At 43.6% G+C, this 22063-nt stretch overlaps 1 protein-coding gene and 1 long non-coding RNA gene across 4 annotated transcripts in view; one reads left to right on the top strand and one right to left on the bottom strand.

Annotated features, from left to right (window-relative positions):
- Window positions 1-22063, top strand: part of ZNF608 (zinc finger protein 608) — a 113842-nt gene that overhangs the window by 21361 nt on the left and 70418 nt on the right. The window lies entirely within an intron of this gene.
- LOC115294104 lies at window positions 2227-19141 on the bottom strand. Of its 2 annotated transcripts, XR_003909722.1 has the most exons (4): window positions 19076-19141; window positions 17622-17730; window positions 3124-3183; window positions 2227-2442 (listed from the first exon to the last, which is right to left on the bottom strand). It is a non-coding gene; the product is annotated as an uncharacterized LOC115294104 (long non-coding RNA). The 2 variants fall into 2 exon arrangements; XR_003909721.1 differs by lacking the exon at window positions 19076-19141 and having other exon boundaries at window positions 17622-17757.

Raw genomic sequence — 22063 nt, 5'->3', positions numbered from 1 at the left:
TGGCCGCATGCGCTGCTGCCATGCGCTCGCGGGCGGGGGGGGGGGCGGTGGCGCGGGGACGCGCGCCCCCGTTTTGGGGGGGGCGCGCCCTCCTTCCCTCCCGGCACCCGTTTATAGCCCTGAGCGCTGTAAATCTGTCAGCTCTTCCCGACGCCCTCACCTCTTTCTTCATTTGCTCCAGCTTCTAGTTTGACAACGTTCCCCCGAGGCAGAATTCTAATCTGCTTCCAATTAGTTGCAAAATGTGACTGAAATTTCCACATTATGACTGCTGTTTTACTTGCACGCACACATCTAGAAACAAATTAATGCTCTTGAATATTTATTTTTTGAGCCCTTGGATTTACTTTAAGAGGAAGAGTTTCCAACTGTTTGGAATGGCTTCCAGGATTTGCATCCCACCCCCCAAGCTTCATATATTGGGTTTATTTAAACACACACACACACACACACACACACACACACACACACACACATCAATTATGGTGGGGTCTCCCCATCTCTTAATAAGCCTTTTCCATCTTTTCAAGATTTGTTCGAATGTATTACATATGTTTGTTATGCAAATTAATTTTGTAGTATTTGTAAAATAAACAAAACAAGGCTGCTGGCCTAACTTTAATGGAGGGGTCCCAGTGTGGTGTTTTAATACAACACAGATACACAAAATTTAATTCCAAATATGGCTTGTCTGTTTGGCCCAAACACAAAAGACTTGTTATACACTTCTCATCTTTTTTCATTTGATATTCAAAAGCTGTAAACCCCAGATAAACGAATTGGGTGATTAATAGGCTTAACAAATACATTAAAGATGTCACTATGGGCAGTAATGTTATTCTACAAGTTTGCGCCTGGACCCTGAGTCTGCCTTCTGGAAGTTGTTGGAACTGTGGGGCTAACAGTAGGCATAGTCATCGGCCAACCCCTTCTCCCTGTACATAATCCGAATGTTGGGTTTGGGGTTTTGGAATGGTTCTCCTTTGAAGGAGATCATTCCTCCCAACTCTATTTACTCCTTGTTAGTGGCTTTTTTTTTTTTTTAAGGAAAGTGTTGATTTCACCGGATATGTAAATATTAGAGGTGTTAAGATCTTGGTTGCTGAGAAGGTCAAGTTTAGCTTTACTTACTACTTGCATTAAAAACTACTAACTACTTTCTAATATACTAGTAATTAGTGCCAAAGCATTGGGTCCCTGACTTTATATATACAGAAAGATGGTAAATAATGTAAACTGGCATATTTTCTAGACCTCAGCATCTTGGCAGATTGGTATCAACAGTAATAATAAGCTTTGAAGTCGTGTGGTGAGTTTTTGTGATGGTAAAGTGCTTATGTTGATCACCTTACTTTTTGTTAGTTTTAAGGAACACCTTCCCATACAAATAGATCAGTTGAGGTTTTTCCCCCCAACATGGTCACGTATAATTGTAAAAGCCCTATACTGATGTATGATGGTGTTTTTGTACAAACTGTTTTCAATCGCCGTAATCAGGAGTTGGGCATTTAGTTCCCTTTGTGTGAAACAGGATTTATTTTAGTATTTCCTACTTATGGAGTATAAATTATTTAAGTTATTTTACTTAAAACTTTTTAGCTATGCCAGAATTCCACAAAAGAAGTAGGATCCCTCTTTATAGTGCTTCTTTTCTTCCTGCTCTATGACTGGGAGTAGAAAACATAGCCTGATTGAAATCCTTAAACATTTAAAATGTGGGTCTTTCAGAATGCAGAGACCTCCTGGGTTAAAAAAAAGAAAAGAAAAGAAAAGAAAAGAAATTAGTGGCCCCATAGTGAAATGCTCACAATAGACACGATTGTGCTGGCCCCTCAAGTCCCAGGGTTCACTAATTACCCATTAATGAGGTCAGTCTGCCCGGGCTTTTTCCCTACCTTGGGAGGAAAAGCACACAAGACAGTTGGAGTTCAAGTGGATCTTGCTGCATTTGCAACTTAGCCCAACTGCTTTGAAGGCCCCCAGGGTGCTTAATTGGGGCTGGGCCTTTTTGTTTTGGGGGAGACTACACACAGCTCCCCATTGTGCCTGTGGAAACCACCGTGTGCCTTGGAAGCATTACGTGCTTTTGTTGATGGTGCATAGTTTTATAAACTCCAAATGAGCTTATTGCCTTTTAACCATTGGGAGCACTAAATAATGGAGGAGCCTAGAAGTCTCTGGATTGGGTAGCCGCCAAGCAGTTAAAAAAAAAAAAAGAATGAATGGTTTAATTGTAGAGCAAACCATTTATTTACAGATTAAGATTTATTAGGTCACCCAATCCTAGGGACCAGGAAGTGGAAGAATGAGGCTGGAAGGTGTAAAAGCTTGAACGCCCAGTGTTCTGTTTCGTGATTGTGCTCTGCTGTTTTTACCCCTGTTTTTCTCAAAAGGAGACTGAACTGTTGAATGGTGAGAACTGCGTGGCCAAGTGTTCTTAGGCTGTAAAGAGAGAGGAGAGAGAGGAAGGAAGAGGCACCTTGTCCTTTCTTGGTTGCCTCGTTAGCTTAAGTTTCTTCCAAGTGACAGAGGGACAGTAGCTCTCCGTGAATTCCCCTGTTTGTTCAGATGAGGGGGGACCACCAGGTTTACGCGGTGGTGGAGGTGGGGAGTCAATGTTAGAAAGAAGATGTGTGGGAAAATGGGAAGCCTTTGTGAAAACAGCCCGACAGTGCATTTGCTTGAATAATTGGGACCGTTTACAGAAATTCCCCGCTATTTCATTGGTTCTTGCCCATTGTACGAAATGGAAAGTGGCTCTCCAGCAACGGAAGTGAAGTGGTTTAGGAGTTTGGGGGGCAGGGTGGGGGTGGGGTACAGGCTGTTTGCCTGGCAGCCAGAATTTCAGGATGTCTTTTTCGTTTTTAGGACTAGATGATATTCAACAGGAGACCAGAAATGATGGCATTGTTCCCATTGGGGTTGTAGATTGCCCCTCTAATCCTTGTATGAATCGTTCAAGGAAATCACTGGTAAAGTGTTGTTTTCTAGAAGTCTCATTTTGAATGCTCTTCAGTGCACTGTTTTCATTTTTGCGTTCATTTTCCTGGGAGTGAAACCCTTTAGCTCCAAGTGCTTTTCTGTGTATAAATTGTCACTGTAATAACAACTCCGAATACTTACAGGTATGGTTGCTATAGGATGTCTTTGTATCCAACCTGGCCATGTAAACGCCCATTCCTTCTGGAACGTTAAAATGATTTGTTATTTGATGCATACATGAAAATTAGAACTTTAAATACGCCAGATTAGCTTAACGTGATCTGGTGGGGGTTTTCTCCCCTCTTTTTTCCTTTTTTTTTTTTTTCCCTCCTAAGTTCTGGTCTTACTATTTTGGTATCGCGATCATTTTAAGAGTCTTATGCTCTACCGACTGAGCTAGCCGGGAGCCTTGCGATCATTTTAAAAAAGGGCTGATTTTCGAGAAATTATGGCTGATAGCTTCATTTCACAAATCTTTTCTTTGGGGAGGGGGTGGTGAGCAACAGGAGGAAAAGAGGGCATAATGATTATACAGATCTACGGGGTTTGTTTTTGTCTTGTCGAGCTAGTGACTTTTCATTGCCCTTTATTCATTCAGGAATGAACATTTGTTCATTCTGCTTTTCTATTAATATTTTCTGTATTACTGAAACTGGGTTTTATTTCTGTGAGCATCCAACGTAATTTCTAAAACTTTAAACTTTGAAATCTCATAAAATTTAGCACTGTTACAGTCGCCAAATTGATGACGTTTGTGTCAAGGTATTAAGAAGGTTTTTTTTGGAAAAAAAAAAAAATTAAATAAAAAATCGTGCCCAAAACCCCGATGTTTTACCAAAGAGGGTAAATCCCTGCAAATGTTCACCTAAATTTGATTTCTTGGGGTTTTGTTTGACTGTTAATACGTGCTCAACCTAGGTTTACATAGCAACCCAAAACAAAAGTGCAGAGATAAACAAAGCGCGTGTTAATATATTTATGACAGCCTACAGGTTTTGCAAACTTGAAGACTCTTTACAGCTTGAATCCCTCCCTGGAAAGATAGATTTTTATTTTAACCAAATTGTCAGCGCCTCCACAGTGTGAATGCTTGTGAGGTTTTAAAAACCACCTGAACATCCTGGGCATTTCAGCGAGTTGAGTCCACGCTCCCAGGCACTTGAAGAACGGGGAGTTGGGGCCGAGATCCTGCGTCGTGAGGAGGGTTCCCCTTGTCTCTGGTTCCTCCTTTCTGGCCTGTTCTGTGTACCGCTTAAGTGGGAGCTTGTTCTTGCCCATTAGAATGTGAAATGGAGAATGGTAACCTTATTAAGATGCCCTGAAAATGACTTTTATGCCAACATCCGGTATTTTGTATCTAGTCACGTTAAAGGCTTACTTAAAGTCTGCTTTGAAAGCCTACTAGGGAGGCCAGAAGCCTTGTATCAGTTCAAGTGCCCTATTTCCTTGTGACAATCCGTGTTTTTCACTTAGCTGGAGTTAGTACAGCTGCAGAGTTAGGTGGACAGACAGTTGGCTAGACCATACTGTCCCGTGTTAGATGGATTGAAGTTGTCATGTCTATAAGTATTTACCAGTGATGGAATGAGAACACGCAATCACTGGCCTTGTTTGGATTTTTGTGAAGTATACTGATTATTTTTTAATGTTTATTTTTGAAGAGGGGAGAGGGAGAGAGAGTGAGCATGAGTGGAGGAGGGGCAGAGAGAGAGGGAGACAGAATCTGAAGCAGGCTCCATGCTGTCAGGCAGAGCGGGACACGGGGCTCGAACTCACGAACCTCGAGATCATGATCTGAGCCAAAGTCAGGCATCTAACCCACTGAGCCACCTAGGCGCCCTTAAGTGTACTGATTCTTAAACATGTCGAGTTTTCTTTTTCTGACACTTTCAGTGAAATCTGAACAGGGTGCAGTCTTATCTTTCTGTCTGCACAATAAATTCTCACAGGTTTTTTTTTTTTTTTAAGAATTTCATTTTGGATGTGTCGTAACTCACTTTGCGACCTAAAGAGTATTCCTCCTCACTGTGCAAAGATTCTGTGCACGGCGAGGTCTGGTGGCCGCTGTGCTATTTGAGCCTGACTGTGCGTGCATAATTGGAGAGATTATTGCAGAGTGTTTTGCTGTGGTAGATGTGGTTTAAATCCTAGCACTGAGCGCAGCGTTTACTTTCTCAGCTTACCCACAAAATCTGTGACTAATTTCGTGAATGTGAAGATTTTAGGCCAGATGGTTAGGTTTAATTGTAAGAACTGGAATGATTTCAAAGTCTCCTCTAGGGGAGTGCAGGAAACAACAACTGAACAACAAAAAGGAAGGGAAAGTAACGGGAAGTCACTAAATATAGCGTGTTTGTGCATTTTATAGTTCTAAACACATGCACTGCACATCTTCATGTATGCACAGTCGAGGAGCTTGGAGGATTTGTTACACTAGTCAGCATGAACACGTAGGAGCAAGAGGTAGTTTTTAATGTTTCCTGGCTTCGTGTGTGCCTTTTGAAAGTATTGGCTCACGTGTGACTTCCCTGAGCGCCAAGTAGGTTTCCTTTCAGGTGTGTTGAGAATATAGGGCTTTCCTGTCACCTTTGATTCTTGATTAAAGGGAGGTGACAGTTACCTCATCAAACCTGAGGAAATGCTGGAATACTGCTCTTGCCCAGGCCTTGGCGGGTGTCCCCCCTCGCTGTGGTGCTCTCCGGGGGCTCTCACATCTGCCCTGCCACCGTGGAGCTCACAGAGGGAGCCTGGGCAGGAAGGGGTGGTTAGATGGCAGCCAGTGCAGGGGAAGCAGGTGGCCCCTTTTGAGCGTCCATTTATCCTTCACAGATCTCATGATTGATGGCCGTGAGCCAAAGCTCTTAGACCTTCTTCTGGTTGCTTCAGATTAGAGCTTAAAGGATAGGTCCTGGCCCCTTCCTCTGTTGCAGTTGGGACGCTACTGACGTAAATGTTGAGTCAACAAATTGGCTTTGAAGTTGGTAGACTGATAGGGCTCATTCTTGAACTTTATTTATGTTACCTGGAATCGTAAGGAGACCTAGAGGCAAGAAAAGTAGTGCATCATGGACAGGAGAAGGTTAGGCCATGGGGCTACTGATAGGATCCGCTTTGTTCCAGGGTGATGGCCAGGGTTTATGGCATAGTGATCTCTAAGGGAGGCAGGTGTACACATCTCTGTCACAAGAATGGAAATATGCCCATATGTTTATATATAAACACATTAAATTACATTCAGAAAATATGGAGAAATGAAGCAAATTTATATGTGCTACATTTACCATGTATCTGTTGTGTTAACATTTGATTGTTTTTAAAGTTATTTATTTATTTTTAGAGGGAGAGCATGAATGGGGAGGGGGGCAGAGGGAGAGAGAGACAGAGAGAGAGAGAGAGGGGCATGGAAGAATCTTAAGCAGGCTCCATGCTCTACACAGAGCCAGAGACATGGCTGGATCCACAACTTTGGGAACATGACCTGAGCTGAAATCCAGAGTCAGATGCTCAGCTGACTGAGCCACTCAGGCGCCCCTCAGCATTAGATTATTGAGCCCGTGGTGGTTTATTTTATTTATTTATTTATTTATTTAAATTTTTAATGTTTTATTTTTATTTTTGATACAGAAGAGACAGAGCATGAGAGGGGGAGGGGCAGAGAGAGAGGGAGACACAGCATCTGAAACAGGCTCCAGGCACTGAGTAGCTGTCAGCGCAGAGCCTGATGTGGGGCTCGAACCCACGAATGTGAGATCTGACCTGAGCCGGAGTCAGAGGCTTAACTGACTGAGCCACCCAGGTGCGCCCCCCTTGGTGTTTTAAAGTGGCTCAAGGAATGAGCTTAAGGTTGTCTTCCAGGGTAAAGAAGATAAGCAGAAGACTGGCTGTGTTGGGCCAGTGATTTTTCAGGTTACGGAAAGGCTGCATTATAGAGGCCAGAGAGGTGGTTCCCAAGGAGGAGTGAGTGTAGATCTTTGAGGCCATTAGAGAGCAAGATAAATGAAAAGTCACTGCTTCCACAGCAGAAGTGGTCTTTGCCTTGATCTCCTTGGTGAAGTCCCTTCCATAAAAATACCCTTCTTTTGCCTCTGGTATCTCCCTGTTTACAGCCTAATATTTCTCTATTTGTCAACTGCTTTGCCCTCTGCTAGTCACCTTCAGGTGACTTCACGGTGGAGCCACACTCCCCCATTTGTGAGCAGACTTACGAAACCCCAAGGGATGGAATTCACATGTAGGGACTTTCTGGTAGGAGGAGAGGGAGGGGAGCTTTCCTGGGGTCTTAATTGAATCGTAACTTTGGGGCCAGTTATCGTTTCTGCCCCTAAAGCTGGTTTTGGAGAGAGCCTCTTCTGCAGAGGTTTCTTAGTATATTTGAAGCGGACGACAAGGTGTAAGTGATGATGTTGAAGCAGGGTCTGACATGGCCCCCCTCACACTCCCCCCCCGCCCGCCTTGATTTCACAATGGCTATTTTAGGGGAGTTTTATAACTAATGTAAGGAATGTTTTTCAAACAGGAACCTGATAGGCATAGGAGATCCAAAGCATTGATACTGCTATTAGGTTACGGAGCGAGGCACAGACTTGACGGTAGTGTGAACGTCATGTATCTCTATTTGCCACATTAATGTATTTTATATATACATATACATTTTTATAAGCTGCATTTTCTTAGTCTGTACGTTTCTAATATGTCTAATGAATTTGATTTGAGACATAGAAATAGTGGAAATAAAGTGTGTAACTGAAAAGGTTCCGTGAGGGTAGCTGTACAAGATCAAGGTCAGAGCTACTGGAATCCTAGGAACTCAGGCCAGGAAGATAAACTCTCCCCGGCATACCTCTCAACTCTTTTCAATTCACCGCAGGACAGAGGTCCTGATAGTTTGTGCAAGTGGGGATACTTCCTGTTTCCTCTGAAGCTTTGGCCTGGAAATGCACAGGTATTCTTTCCATTGGAAAGATTTCCATTGGAAATCCAGACATGTCTTAGAAAAACGGAGTAGAAGATTTGCCTCTTTGTTAAGAATCTCTTCTGTTGACGTTTCTTTATGATCTTTGGTGATGGGAACCATGTGTTTAAGAGGTGAGGTTGAAAGAGCTGTGATGTGGCTTTGGTTTTGCAGCCCAATTACAAGGTAGAGGGCCATGTCAAGTACAAACTTGATGTAAGAGAGAAAGAAAGGACCTAGCACCTGACGGTGACTTGAGGGGAACCAAAGCCTGTTCTCCCAGTGATTGGCTGTTTGCACTTTTTCTGGACGTGCTTCCTGGTCTCGCTCTTGGCTGACTGCACGTGCTGTTAAATCTGCCCAGATAATGACACATAGAGTGTGTTCCAGGCAGACCATGCCCAGATTGGATTGGGAGTTGCGCACGAGCCGGATCATGCAGGGCTTTGTAGGTCATGGTGAAGAGTTTGGATTTTAGTGTGAATACAATGAGAACCCTCTAGAGAATTTTGAGCAATGGAGTGACGTGATTTAGTTTGTTTCTGAAAAATGGTGTGTGACTGCTGTGTAGAGAATTGAGGAATAGGGTTACAAGGCTTTTTCAGGGGTCCTGGCAAGACAGGGTGGGATAGGTTAGGTCATGGAGGTGGTGAGAAGTGCTCATGCTGTCTTTGGTAATGAGGGTTGAATGGATGGGAATTAAGAATTAACATGGAGGGCGTCTGGGTGGCTCAGTTGGTTATGTGTCTGACTTTGGCTCAGGTTTTGATCTTGAGGTTTGTGAGTTCCGAGCCCTGCATCGGGCTGTCTGCTGTGAGCACAGATCCCACTTCGGATCCTCTGTTTCCTTCTCTCTGCCCCTCCTTGCTCATGCTCGCTCGCTCTCTCTCTCTCTCAAAAATAAATAAACATTAAAAAACAAAAAAAGAATAACATCTATAATATTGGGGGTGGGTCGAGTCGAGATTTGGGGCACACTTTGGCTGTACTGCATGGCTGCCAAATGAGAGCGCTCCGTGGGCTGACCGGTGCTTGGGGGCGCAGATTGGGAGAAGGGTGGGCTTTACAGTTGGGGTGCCGGGAAAGGTCAGCTAGTGAGTATGATTGGGAATGATGAGGCCAGGGCTGAGGCGTAGGGCATCAGGGGAAAGCCAGCACTGTGTCCATTGAGAGGAGGAGACCCATCCAGCCTGGTGTTTTGGAAGGCCGGTGAAGACATTCTAACAAGAAGGAGGTCATGATGTGTCAAAAGCTGCTAGGCAGTAAGGTTAAGATGTGACTCAGAAGGGAGTGTTGCCTTTGGAGAGATGACTGTTGTTGGTGATTCTTACAAAATATTTATTTTTGAGAGAGAGAGAGAGCAGGGAGGGGCAGAGAGAGAAGGAGACACAGAATCTGAAGAAGGCGCCAGGCCCTGAGCTGTCAGCACAGAGCCCGTTGCGGGGCTTGAACTCAGGAACCATGAGATCATGACCTGAGCTGAGTCAGAAGCTTAACCGACTGACCCACCCTGTTGGTGATCTTAATACAAGTCTGATTGGAGGGCTTGGCTTTTGTGTGGAAGGTGAAGAAAACAGAACATGGTGAGTGTAGCACACTTTTCTATGGGGGATAGCATGGAGTCAGGGAATGTACTGTCCTTTTTAGAAGTAGGGCACTCTGTTAAATAGCTTTTTTGTCTGTTTAATAGCTTGTTTGCTTATGGGAATGATACAGGGGAGGTAGAAGAAAGGAGCTAATCTACAGAAAGAGGGGGGAAGGGTGCCCTGGAATTGGGGTGAGGATGGTGGTGGGAGCGACCTGGTGCATGGGTACATCCGTGGCCTCCGGAGCTGGGACGAGTCCTCCATTGCAAAGGAGGGAAGTCAGAAAACCTATAGCTGCAGGGGTTTGGTAGGCTTTGTGGTACAAAAATTTGGAGGTTTTCATTTTTATCATTTGTGCAGGATATTATTGCTATGTTAAGGAAATTTTTTGGCGGGTGGGGGGGAGCTAGCACAAGCCCAGCGGGGAGGGGTTGTTGGGGGGATATGGTAGAGACAGGGAAAAAAATCCCAATCAGGATCCATGCTGTCAGCGCAGAGCCCAAAGCAGGGCTCAAACTCGGGAACTGTGAGATCATGACCTGAGCTGAAATCAAGAGTGGGGCTCTTAGGGGCGCCTGGGTGGCTCAGTCAGTTAAGCGTCTGACTTTAGCTCAGGTCATGATCTCATGGTTCCTGAGTTCAAGTCCGACATCGGGCTCTGTGCTGACAGCTCAGAGCCTGGAGTCTGCTTCAGATTCTTTGTGTCCTCTCTCTCTGCCCCTCCCCTGCTCACACTCTGTCTCTCTCTCTCTCTTTCTCAGACATAAATATTAAAAAAAAAAAAAAAGAGGGGTGCTTAACCAACGGAGCCGCCCAGGTTGCCCCAGGAATTCTTTTTCATACAGATAATGTGGACAACAGTGACAATAATAGTTTTCATTCCTTGCCTCCGCCTACAGTTTGCGATCTTGGACTATTTTGTGTTTTGATGGTAGAAATATTAGAAACAGGGAAGGTGTCCATGTGATCTCTGTTTATTCCTTCATTCCTTTACTTGACAGTTTTTGAATATATGCCACAGCCAGTCTGGGTCCTGGAGATGCAGTAGAGAACAAAGTTTCTGCTTTCAGGAAGCTTCTATTCTAGTTTATCCTGAACAAATAAATGTATTTTGGTAGGTGTTAAGTGCTTCACGGGGAATCGAGAAGGGGGGAGGTGGTAGAGAGAGAGGGTGGTCAAGGAGAGTGTATACTTGTTTGTGTTTGAGCAGGGCCCTGATATACAGTGAGGGCAGCCATTGGAGCCCCTGAGGAGAGAAGTTTCTAGGTGAAGGGAACAGCCTCTTCACAAGCCCTGAAGGAGGGATAGTGTTTGGTTGATCTAGGAGTCTCCTGGGTGGCTGGAGCTGATGAGGGAAAGCAGAGGTGCTTGGCGATAAAATTCAAGCAGGAGCGTGGAACCAGGCTCCAGGGAGCCCTGAGGAACCGAGTAAGAGGCAGAGATGGGACAGGGTGGGGCTTTTTGAGAGGCTGCCATGTATAAAGAAGGATCTCAGTGTTTGGGAACCTCCATTAAGCTTAATTTCTGCCTCTGTTCCTCAGGCAAGATCATGAAGTGTGTGTATGTTTTCTCAGAGAGTGGACAAAAATGGTGGCTTCCTCAGAGGGTACCCTCCCCCACTGAAAGGAGACCTTTAGTTTCCTCAGAGCGAATGTTTTCCACGTGTCTCTAGTTGTGTGCGACATGCAGAGGCGCTTTCATGTGTCTTATTCATACAGTCAATCATTATTAACCTTAGAAACTATACAACTTCAGGATTTTTTAAACTGTTTACTTTGTGAGAGAGAGCAAGAGAGTGGGGGAGGGTCAGAAAGATAAAGAGAGAGCGGGAGAGGGAGACAGAAGATCCAAGTCCCAATGTGGTGCTTGAACTCACGGACTGTGAGATCATGACCTGAGCTGAAGTCAGACACTTCACTGACTGAGCCACCCAGGTGTCCCCAAACAATGAAAACCTTATAATAATGGGGTACTAGTATAAACAGAAAGGATATATATTCTTTAAATTCTATAAATTGTGTATACATATATTTATTTTTTTGTTTTTGTTTTTTGCCTCCCGGTAGATACCTCTCGCAGACCTGCTGGATATTTCCCATGCCTCCAATTTGGGAGACTGTTCTAGAGCCTTGAGAAACTAGTTGCATTTATTAAAATACCTTTTAATTGACTTTTAAAAAAGTAAGATAGTACATGAATCTATAAAAGTTTAAACTGAACTAAAATCTTATATAATGGAAAGTAGGTTTTACTTCCCCCTTAGACCTGCTCCCCGGAGCCCAGAGCCAACGACTTTGAACAGTTTTGTATGTCTTTCCTGAAATAGTCTCCGTATGTTCAAGCGTATGTATTTATATTTCTTGTCTCCTTATGTAGATCAGAGCATAGTAAAGAAACAGATCTCCACCTTGCTCTTTTCATATATTGGGTATCTTGGTTCCCTTTCTATCATTGATTCCATAATTTATCTAGCTGATTCTCCACCAGTAGCACATAGTTGTTTACAGTCTTTTTCAGTCACAGAATGCTGTAGTGGACGTCTTTGTACACATATATCACAGAATTTGTCTCCCAACTTGATGGCATGATTTACATTCCCACCAATGGTGGGACATGAAATGCCTGTATTTCTGCAAGTTAACTTACACTGTGAATTATAATAATTTGGCTTTAATTTGTGCTAATCTAACGGTAACTTGTTAATTTTCTCCTTTTCATGTTAACAAACCATTATTATCTCTTGATTTTCCTACATATTGACAATGCATAACCTCTGACTCATTTTCTGGTGAACTCTTGGCCATTTTTTATTGATTTAAAGTATTTCAGTGTATATTAATTACATACACTTTTTTTTTTTTTTTTTACATTTTGCAAATCTTCTCATGGGCTTGTAAAATATTTCCCCCATCTCTTCATTTGCCTTTTGATGCTGTTTATGCAAGTTTTTTCTTTTCCTCTGTGGAAGTATCTTAAATTATGTAGTCAGGTTTATTATTCATTTCCTCTTGTGGCTTCTGGGCTTCATATTGGTGTAAGAAGACCTTTCTTTTGAGATTATTAAACATTTTTTTTCTCTTACTGCTTTGGTGGTATTTGGCTGTCTCTGTAGTCTCCAGTGGGAAGGTGAGTATGATATTTATCTTATTGGCGTTTGGGGTCACGCTTTTATAATAAATAGTGTTTATTCATCCTCTCTAATAAATAATAAAGCATAGTGTTTGATCAGATAATCCAGAATCCTTAAACCCTTCATTTAAATCATGGTTTCTTTACCAGAGCTGTGCATCTGAAACACATAAAGAGTGCTTAATTATTTTCCTTTCCCCAGATACCCAGTTCTAGGCTCCCTACTTCTCTTCTGATTCTCTAGCTCCACAGGGGTACTCCTTTGTGTGCATTTAGAAACAGCTTCAGATAGCTTATTTGAAGATGTCTTTTCCTCCCCCCTTTCAAAAGCAAATGTTAGGAATGGATATTAGTATCTCCTGTTTATGGGTTTTTTCTTTTTTTTTTTTTTAAACATTCTTTATAGAGAACCCCCAGGGGCGCCTGCGTGGTGCAGGTGGTTAAGCTAGCAATTCTTGATTTCAGCTCTGGTCATGATCTCGTGATTCGTACGTTCCAGTCTTGCTTGAGTCTGGGTCCGTCAACGGTGCAGGGCCTGCTTGGGACTCCATCTCTCCTCTTTTCTCTCTGCACCCTCCCTCGCTCGCTCTCTTATCTTTCTCTCTTTCAAAAATAAAGAAATAAACCTAAAAATAAAACATTAAAAAAAATCCCCACGCAGTTGCCTTAAATACAACTTCATTAAGTGTTTTACAGGTGGATCATTAGTGTGCTTGGTCAGCGGGGCGGTAGAGCAGGGGGGATTAGGGTTTGCAGCAGCAGCCCTAGGAATGTTCACAGCCAGGTGTGTACCCTCCCCCGTGTTTCCTCCAGCCCTCTAGCGCGGACGCCCTGCACAGCCACGTGCTTAAGCAGTAAAGATGAACCACAGTTGTGCTTAGTTGGCCATTTTGGTTTAGTGGCGTGTAGATAATTTCCATGCAGGCCGGAGGACATGTTCTGGGAGCGTGTAAAGCCTGCAGTTGTAATGCTGCCATAGGTCTGATCTGTGGGGGTCATCTCTTCTGGTCAGCTGAGCTTCGGAAAATTGCCAGTTGTTTGCTGTCCCGCCCTCATAGCCAGCAGAGCATAGCCAATGAATCCTGCCGTGGTGGCCACACGGGGTCTGCAGGTAGAGCGGTCTCTGCAGCGGGGCCCTTTGCTCGGATTTCTGCCCGGCTCGTTCGTGATCCAGGCGGATCATGAAATCTGGAATGGGAACGGGGAGACCGGGTCCTGTTGGATGCTTTGCGTTTGACTTCTTTCAAGATCCGACATAAATGTCACTGTATCCCTGGGGCTTAGTTTCCTCCTGGATTACGTTTATCTGAGTGCCCTTCTAGTTATGTCGCTTCTCCTCCTCCTGGCCCCAAGACTGAATCTTTGGCTTGAGCCTCTCTCCGTCTATTGCTGTATTCTGTGCACGCATGTTTCTCCTGCTAGCCCGAGACCTTGGAGGGGATGGACGCCACCTCATGCACCTCTATGTTCTCAGCACCTAGCGCTGTGCCAGACAGCAGGGCACCGTCAGGAAATGCTCGCTCGGCTGGGTCTGCTTTTCGCAGGGTTGCAGAAGCAGGAGGGCCTCAAGGCTGGCTCCACCGGGTCCACGTCTTTTGTCTTTCTTCCATGTAGAGATCACAGGCAAAAGCATTGCTGGGAATTACCCGGTTCTTTTTCTATCTTACATTCATGTGGCACTTTTAATTCTCTAAAGCACTGTCATCTGTAAAGGTCGCTTGCACCGCACCTGTTTTGCTGGTTCTGGTAGAGCATGTCTGTTGAATTTTAAAGAATCAAGATAAAGATGCTTTAGCCAGAAGGGTTATGCTGTGTCAGAATAACAGATTACACTGGCATCCTGGTTGCTGGCTGATTTTTGTCTGATGATTTTTTTTTTTTTTTTTTTGTCACTCACCAAACCCTCAGGGTTGACGTGGAAGGCTACTCTTAGAGAGAGAAAAAAAAAGTCATTATTCAAGTAAGAGAGAAGTGCCAATTACAGCTTAAAGCTTAGGTGTGACCATGGGAAAATTGTTTAAACCAGGGTAACAATCTAATTTGGAAAAAAAAAAAAAAGCCAGCCCTGGAGTGTGGAACGTAATAAGATCTTAGGAACTCAAGGATGAATTTGGCCCCTTTATCTGTGGTGAAATTTGTCCAAGAACTTGGAGCATGGCCCATTTGGACAGCTTTGGTATATAATCATTCATTACAGTCTTGGTCATTAATAGTCATATCTGTTGTTAAATGGAACAGTGGCTTGATTTTTTAACCTTGAAGTTGGCCATTTAAACTCAACATGTTATTAAAAATGTGTTTCAAAAAACTACACTTGGCCAGTATACATTTTAATAGATTGAAACTATACGTGTTTATTCAGAGAGTCTTTTTCTGACGTATTGCTGTGTTACAGAGCCCGGGCACGCCCACGTTTCTTTTCGTGCTAAGTCATATACTTTTCTGACATTAAGAGAGCTTTTGCTAGAAAAGTTGTGAAAAATATTATAATGCGTTGTATTATTAGAAGATGTTGTTGATGACACTGAGCATCTTTTGGAGTACAGGGTCTAGGGGTAATTGCCTTCTGAGCCCTTCCTCCTCCAAGTAAGTAAGTTTCCCAGATAAATAATTTACTCAGAAGGCTCTCTGCTTTCTAATATCAAACATGCAATCAATAATTCTTCATCTTTGTACAACCACTAGCATTTAGCTGTGCGAGGGATGTTTGTTGAATTGAAAAACACCTTAAATTATGTTTAAGTACTTCTGAAGCCATATCCTTTGTTTGTTGGTTTGTTTGTTTGTTTGTTTTTGAGAGAGGGAGAAAGATTGTGCAAGAAGGAGGGACAGAGAGAGAGAATTCAGTCAGGCTCCACTCTGTCAGTGCAGAGCCCAGTGTGGGGCTCAAAGTCATGAACTGAGATCTTGACCTACCGAAATCAAAAGTTGGATCTTTAACCGACTGAGCCACGCAGCCACTGGTTTTACGATGGGCTTCACAGTCTTTAGCAAGCTTGTCATTGCTCTGGTTTAGCAGGTACAGAAACAGGCTGATGACTCAAGGTGTGTACAGTGTGCAGTGTAATGAAAAAGAAGTCCTGCTCTTGCCCCTGACTTGACGCAACACTAGCTCAGTGCTTCTTTAGTCTCTTTTGGGTTACAATTTTATTGAGCATCTATGAGCTCTCTCTTCTGGGGAAAGGAAACATAGAAAGTGCCCCAGTGTGTAAATACACAAACCTTTGCTGCGATAATTACCTGGTGTCGTAGACTCCACGAAGCCTTTGAACCCTAGGTAAAGAGTTTTTGATTTAACAGTTGCTTGTCAGCAAGCCCTTGAATTAAGTGACTTAGTTGGGGGCCAAACAGCTTGACGACTGCGGGGCAACAGAGCCCCCATGCTTTTTTCCTCCCCTCACGTGCTTCCCACTACACCATGCTGATTGTGAAAGGAGGAGCAACAACTGAAATATTAGGAAAACACTCTGTCCCTGCAGAGTGTTCTACAAATGAAAATAGCAAACCAATTTCTTACCAATTTCCTAGTGGCAAGGAAGCCCAGGCCCTGCGTCTTGTAGTGCGGCTGCTGTTCATATATTAGGGGGCCTGCTGGAACCCCACTAAACGCTTAGCTGCCAGCTGTTAGGTTTAATCCGATCATTTGCAAAAATAAAGCAATCCTCACTGGTGCGTGTGTTAAATACTGATATCGTGGAAGTAAATGCGAGGCCTGCGGCATGGATATTCACAGACGCTTTTGGGGTATGGACTGGGGGAGCTGGTTTAATTCTTAACTGCAGAAATATCAGTGAGATTTAACTCTGTGGTCCGGAGTCCTCTGGAAAGTAGGAATCTCGGGGCGCCTGGGTGGCTCAGTCGGTTAAGCCTCCGGCTTCGGCTCAGGTCAGATCTCACGTTCGTGGGTTCAATCCCCGCGTCAGGCTCTGTGCTGACAGCCAGCTCAGAGCCTGGAGCCTGCTTCTGGTTCTGTGTCTCCTTCTCTCTCTGCCCCTCCCCCTCTCATGCTCTGTCTCTCTCTGTATCGAAAATAAATAAAACATTAAAAAATTTAAAAAAAAAAAGGAATCTCAGTCCTCAGAGTCAGAGACCGCACATTTTGATTTTTGTCCTACTTTGGGAAGAACCACGTGTCTTTGACGGAACTCATTAAGGTGCTGGTTGGGACTCCGTAGTTTCTTTTAGTTAAGTAAATTTTGGTGGATGGTGGAAGGCTACGAAATATGTGAGGTTTTCCAAATTTTTTCGATTTTAGGGTAGAGGAAAAGCTCCTGGGTGTCGGTACCACACATATTGATTTAAAAATAATTGAGTAATAACTCCACTGGTCTCTTTTCAGCATTAAAAAAGGGATGCGAAGAAGGCTTGCTTGTCTTTCTTCACCGAGTAGCAGTTTTGCAGACCCTTGCAAGTTCCCATATGTTAGTGAAAAACATTTTCCAAGAAATTGGCAGCGTCGTACTTTGTAGCGGATGCCAGCTTCTTCCTTGGGCCAATTCGACACAGAGAAGGGAGAAAAATGCCTTGTTTTAGTGGCTGAATTACTCTGACAAGCTTTCACATCGCCCCTCCTCTTATTAATATTCTTTTTGATGTGAGCTTGTAAAACAGAGGATTGGCTGTTAATCTCCCAGATCTCAAGGGCTTTTGGCAGTGGGGCCCATAATTGATGTGTCCACATGGCTGTTGTCTGACTACTAATGATTACACAGCAGTGTTATCTACCAGCTACATCAGTGTTGCTTATAAATCACACTTGATAAACTGTAGTTGCATTTCTTCAAAGAGTCCGTACATGTCTACATACTTTGATAGAATTGCCAGAGGCGTTTCATGATTCTATGACAGCTTAGATTAGGTTTATTTTTCATTTCTGTGTGACAAAATATTAGACTTTCTAACGCATGTGAAAGAGAATTATTTTTTGTCCCTCTAACAAGGCCCTCGCCGAAAGGTAGGCGGAGAAAGATTACCTGCTGTCCCTGGGGAAAGATGGACAGGGTGGGGTGGCAGGCTGTCTTTTTGCCCTTGCTGCTCCGCCAGCGTAAGCATCGTCAGGCCGTGCTACTTGGCGCCTTGTCTCTGGAAGAAGAAGAGAAGGGCCACCGGGCAGGAGGGTCTCAGAATGTGGGCTTCTATCAGATTGTGACACGGCTGGGGCCCTGAACTGTGAGACTGTACTCATTGTTCAGTCATAGTATGTACTGGACCCAGGCGTCAAGGCATGACTCTGCTTTATAGAGAAAGGCAAGAGAAAGCAAGTGGGGTTCCACGAGGAAGAGGAAACCCCACAGGAATCATACCTGTTGTCCCCCCTCACCGACCATGTGGGGATACTTTGCCCCAAACACACCCAGGGCCCCCCATCGGCCCAGAGGTCTGGACATTGCAGAAATGCAGCCAGGTCACCCTTGGCACACACATGGTGAGCTTTGACCGGCAGCCTCTGCTACTGTAAACTCCTGTGTCCTTGAGCTAACTGTATCTAGAAAACTTAAAAAAAAAACAAAAAACAAAAAAACACAGCTAAACAATTTCCGAGATCATGTTGCCGGTCTCCTTCTGTACTTTTGCATATCCTGGGGCTGTGCTATTCCAGAGCCCTGCAGAGTCTTTTTACTAACTTCAGGTAATTCATTTCACTTGTTTTTTTTTTTTTAGATCAAATATTCTATTTCAAAGAAGTAGTTATATCATAATTGCTTGTCTTTAAGAAATAGAATTCTTTTACTGGGCTTAAAAGCACATTGCATGTCAGAGGTATTTAATTCAAGATGTGACAGACGTTAAATATTTTACCAAAATGTATAACTTGCGTTCAGAATGAACTTAAATGACAAAGTGTTTTGTTAATAACCTGTTTACAGTCTAAAGAAGTTACTAGAGCTCTAGAATATAAGAATGCGAGAGAATGTACTTAACACCAAAGCTACCTGAGACAAATTTCCCTTAGCCCAGCCAAACAGAACAAAATAAACACAAGTGTGAGAAGCTCGCCAAGTGCTTTGGAGTTACTAGTAAAGATACGTAAAATTGTTAGTTGAATGCTGGACCAATGTGCCTTTATATAATATTTGGAATCTTTACCTAATGAAACAGTTTTCTCCATTTTCATTTCTAACTGTGTCCTCACTTCTAGGGGCCCCATTTAATCCTTAACTGCTTGGGAGTTTTGGGGCTTTGCTGGGAGAACGCCCCACCCCCACCCCAATGTATTTTAGGGCTGTGACTAAAATAAGCACTAGCTACAAGGAATAATGTTTATTGATTAGCAGTTAAAGATACTAAACTAAGCCTCTTCTTGTAAATTGATTTGTAGTTGAAGGAAAGCTACCCTTTTTTATTGATGAAAACAGTTGTTTATAAGTTTATAAGTTGTTTTGATTATGTAGTTTAAATACACTGTGGAAAAATACCCATGACTCACTGAGAGAAGATGGTCTTTTAGTGATGCAAATGGGGCCTTCATTTTGATACACATAGCAGCTGCATTGGAGTTCCTGATATAGCTGCAAAATAAGAGAAAAATCTATTGAAAGACCAAGGATGGTTTTGAGTGTGCAAAATACATGTGCATATGTAAAGGCTGGATGGTAACAGTATAGATAAAAATAATTGGAATATTTTAAAGTTTGTTTTTTTTACCATCTTTAAATAATGGTTTCTTTCAAAAAGTGGTGCGTATATATATGTATATATCTGTGAGTTTTATGAAGTGTCTTACTCTTATGGCAAAAAATAAGTATGCATCCTTTAATTTTAAAAAAGATACCAGTTCTTCTTGACTGACGATTTAAATCATGATTCAAATTAACTTGATTTAAATTTAGCTTGGTCTCATGCTAACACTGTCTGCAGGTGTTTATCGACTAACTGGAAATTACTGTAATATTAAGGGAGCGCATACTAGAAATACATTTTAATATAAATTAATATAAATTTTATTTTTAGTTTTTAAAACTTTTTAAATGTTCATTTTTGAGAGAGAGCGAGCAAGCATGATAGAGAGGGAACGGAGAATCTGAAGCAGGCTCCAGGCTCTGCACTGTCAGCACACAGCCCAATGCTGTGCTTGAACTCATGAACTGTGAGATCATGACCTGAGCCGATGTCAGACCACCAACGAACTGAGGCACCCAGATCCCCCAGTATAAATTTTAATATAAATGCATTGCCCACAGGTGCTATAGTTTGATATTAGTATACGGAGATACCGAGTATGTATACATTTTTCTGCCTTTTTTGGGCTACATTATACAAAGTGTCTTATTCATTGGTTAAGAGATCTTGGACAGGTTATAACATCCATTTTAAAAGTTGTAGTGTTCCATTCATTTTGGATCTGATATCTTACAGTTTTATAGGACCAAGATTTAGGGCTGGTTATTTATTTATTGGTATGAATTTGAATTGCCTTAAAATTATTCTTGATTTGTTATAGCCATCTAAAATCTGTTCTGAAATAAGACCCATGTAAAATTAAGTTTTCTGGAAATACAAATGCTAAGATACTGTGATCCTGTCTCCTACTCCCCTTTAGCCCTCGTTCCTTTTCAACTCTAAAGAGGAGATAACTAAAATGGAGGAGTGGGCCATGTTTGGTCCACTGGTCTTCGTTTTCCAACCCTTGAACGAGAACATGGACTGATGTCCCAACCTAGGCAATATGCCCTTGATATTCTTCTCTAAAGGCCCAAGACGGAAAGGGGAAGGTGTTTGCTGTGGAGAAAATGGGATTTGTAGCTGGGGGTAAGAACATAAGGGACTAGGGAATATATTTTTAATCAGATACAAGAGTAGGAAGAGAAGAGGAAAGGAGTTTATCTCGGTCTATGGCTGGGCAGTGATTCTCAGGGGAAGGTGCCTTGAACGCTTAAGAGCGTCACTCTGGGAGCGGCAGGATCAGGTGAGGACAGTATGAGGAAGCATCTTCAGGAGATGCATTGGTTTTGTGGCAAATCCCCCTGAAGGGAAGGTCTCCTTATCTTCTTGGCTGCCAGTAGGAAGGAAAGATGGAGGGAAGTGGTATTTGGGGGTAGAGTCTGGGTTCTCAACGACCAAGAAGCATCTAATGGGAGGCCCCTGTGTGGCTCAGTTGTCTAAGTGTCTCATTCGATTTCGACTCAGGTCTGATCTCGTGGTGGTGGGATTGAGCCCTCTGTGGGGTTAGGTGCTGAGATTCTCTCTCTCTCTCTCTCTCTCTCTCTCTCTCTCTCTCTGCCCCTCTCCTGCTCACTCTCTCAAAATAAACTTAAAAAAAAAAGAATCTAATGGAAAAGAAGTGGCAGCAGCCCTGTTGTGTCATTATTTTGTTAAACTTAAAGATAAAACTGGCAGTTATTTTACCAGCAAACATGGGATTAGTAGGGAATAGCAGACAATTGCGCTCACGGACCCAGAAGCCAAGGCAAAAATCCTAGGCAACTCTGGAGAACAAAGCAGGGAACAACTCTTTTACAGAAGGTAGGGGGAAGTCTGAAGGGCTGTTATAAACAAAGAGACCATTGGAGGAACGGGAAGCTGGAAGTATGGTGGCTTCTCATTGGCTGAGTCATGATTGCCTCTCATTGGCTGGGCTGTTGCTGGGGCGACGAGGAAAGCCTTTCTTCTCCTGCTGAGTGGGTAGTAAAGTAGCAATTGCCCGCAAGGCCGAGTCTTCCTTTGGGTCTGCAGTTCATGACAAGTGATAGGGCATGAGAGCGCCCCCTGCCAAATTTCTCGATTTCTTTTAAGAAATAAGATTTCCCTTTATTAATTTTCACAATTTCTTCAGCTGGATTGAGACAAAGTTCCAAGGGGGCGTTAGAGCCATACTATGGGGCTGCTAGTAGCTGGTAGGTTGAAATTAAGAGCTCTATTTATTGAGAGTCATTCGCCTTTATAAAGCTAGCAGTCTTGCCCTTCCGGGAGGAGTGGGGTAGGGGGTGGGCCAGCTCCTCAGCGGTGGGCACGGCCTTCTCTTGACCGCTGCACAGTGTTGGACACCAGACCTCTCTGACCACTGTGATCTTCGCTCCTGTCCCCCATCTTGTGGAGGGTGACCTGTCCTCCACACCGTGGCCACCATCTCTTCCCTGGACTACTATTACGGCTTCCCAGTTGCCCTCCCTCCTACAGCGGCCCTTCTCTGTGTTCCGCACATCGCCTTGTGTGCTTTTTACCAGAGGAACAACCCAACCCTCCCGTGCCCCTGCTTGAAATCCTTGGGACTCTCTTCCAACTTGGCATAACCGCCCAGTTCTCAGCGCTCTCCAGGCGCCCCTCGTCGCCTGCGTTTGCAGCCCTGACTCTGGTTTATCTTTCTTCCCTCCAAGGCTTTAAGGCCTGTAACTGACTGTGACATCTAGAATGGACCAGCTCTGCCCTCATCTCCTATCTCCTCCCCATGCTGCACTTTGCATTTCCTTAAGACCCA

This window comes from Suricata suricatta, chromosome 6, assembly GCF_006229205.1.
Source record: "Suricata suricatta isolate VVHF042 chromosome 6, meerkat_22Aug2017_6uvM2_HiC, whole genome shotgun sequence".
Classification (NCBI taxonomy): domain Eukaryota; kingdom Metazoa; phylum Chordata; class Mammalia; order Carnivora; family Herpestidae; genus Suricata; species Suricata suricatta.
This window is presented reverse-complemented; position numbering and strand designations above follow the sequence as displayed.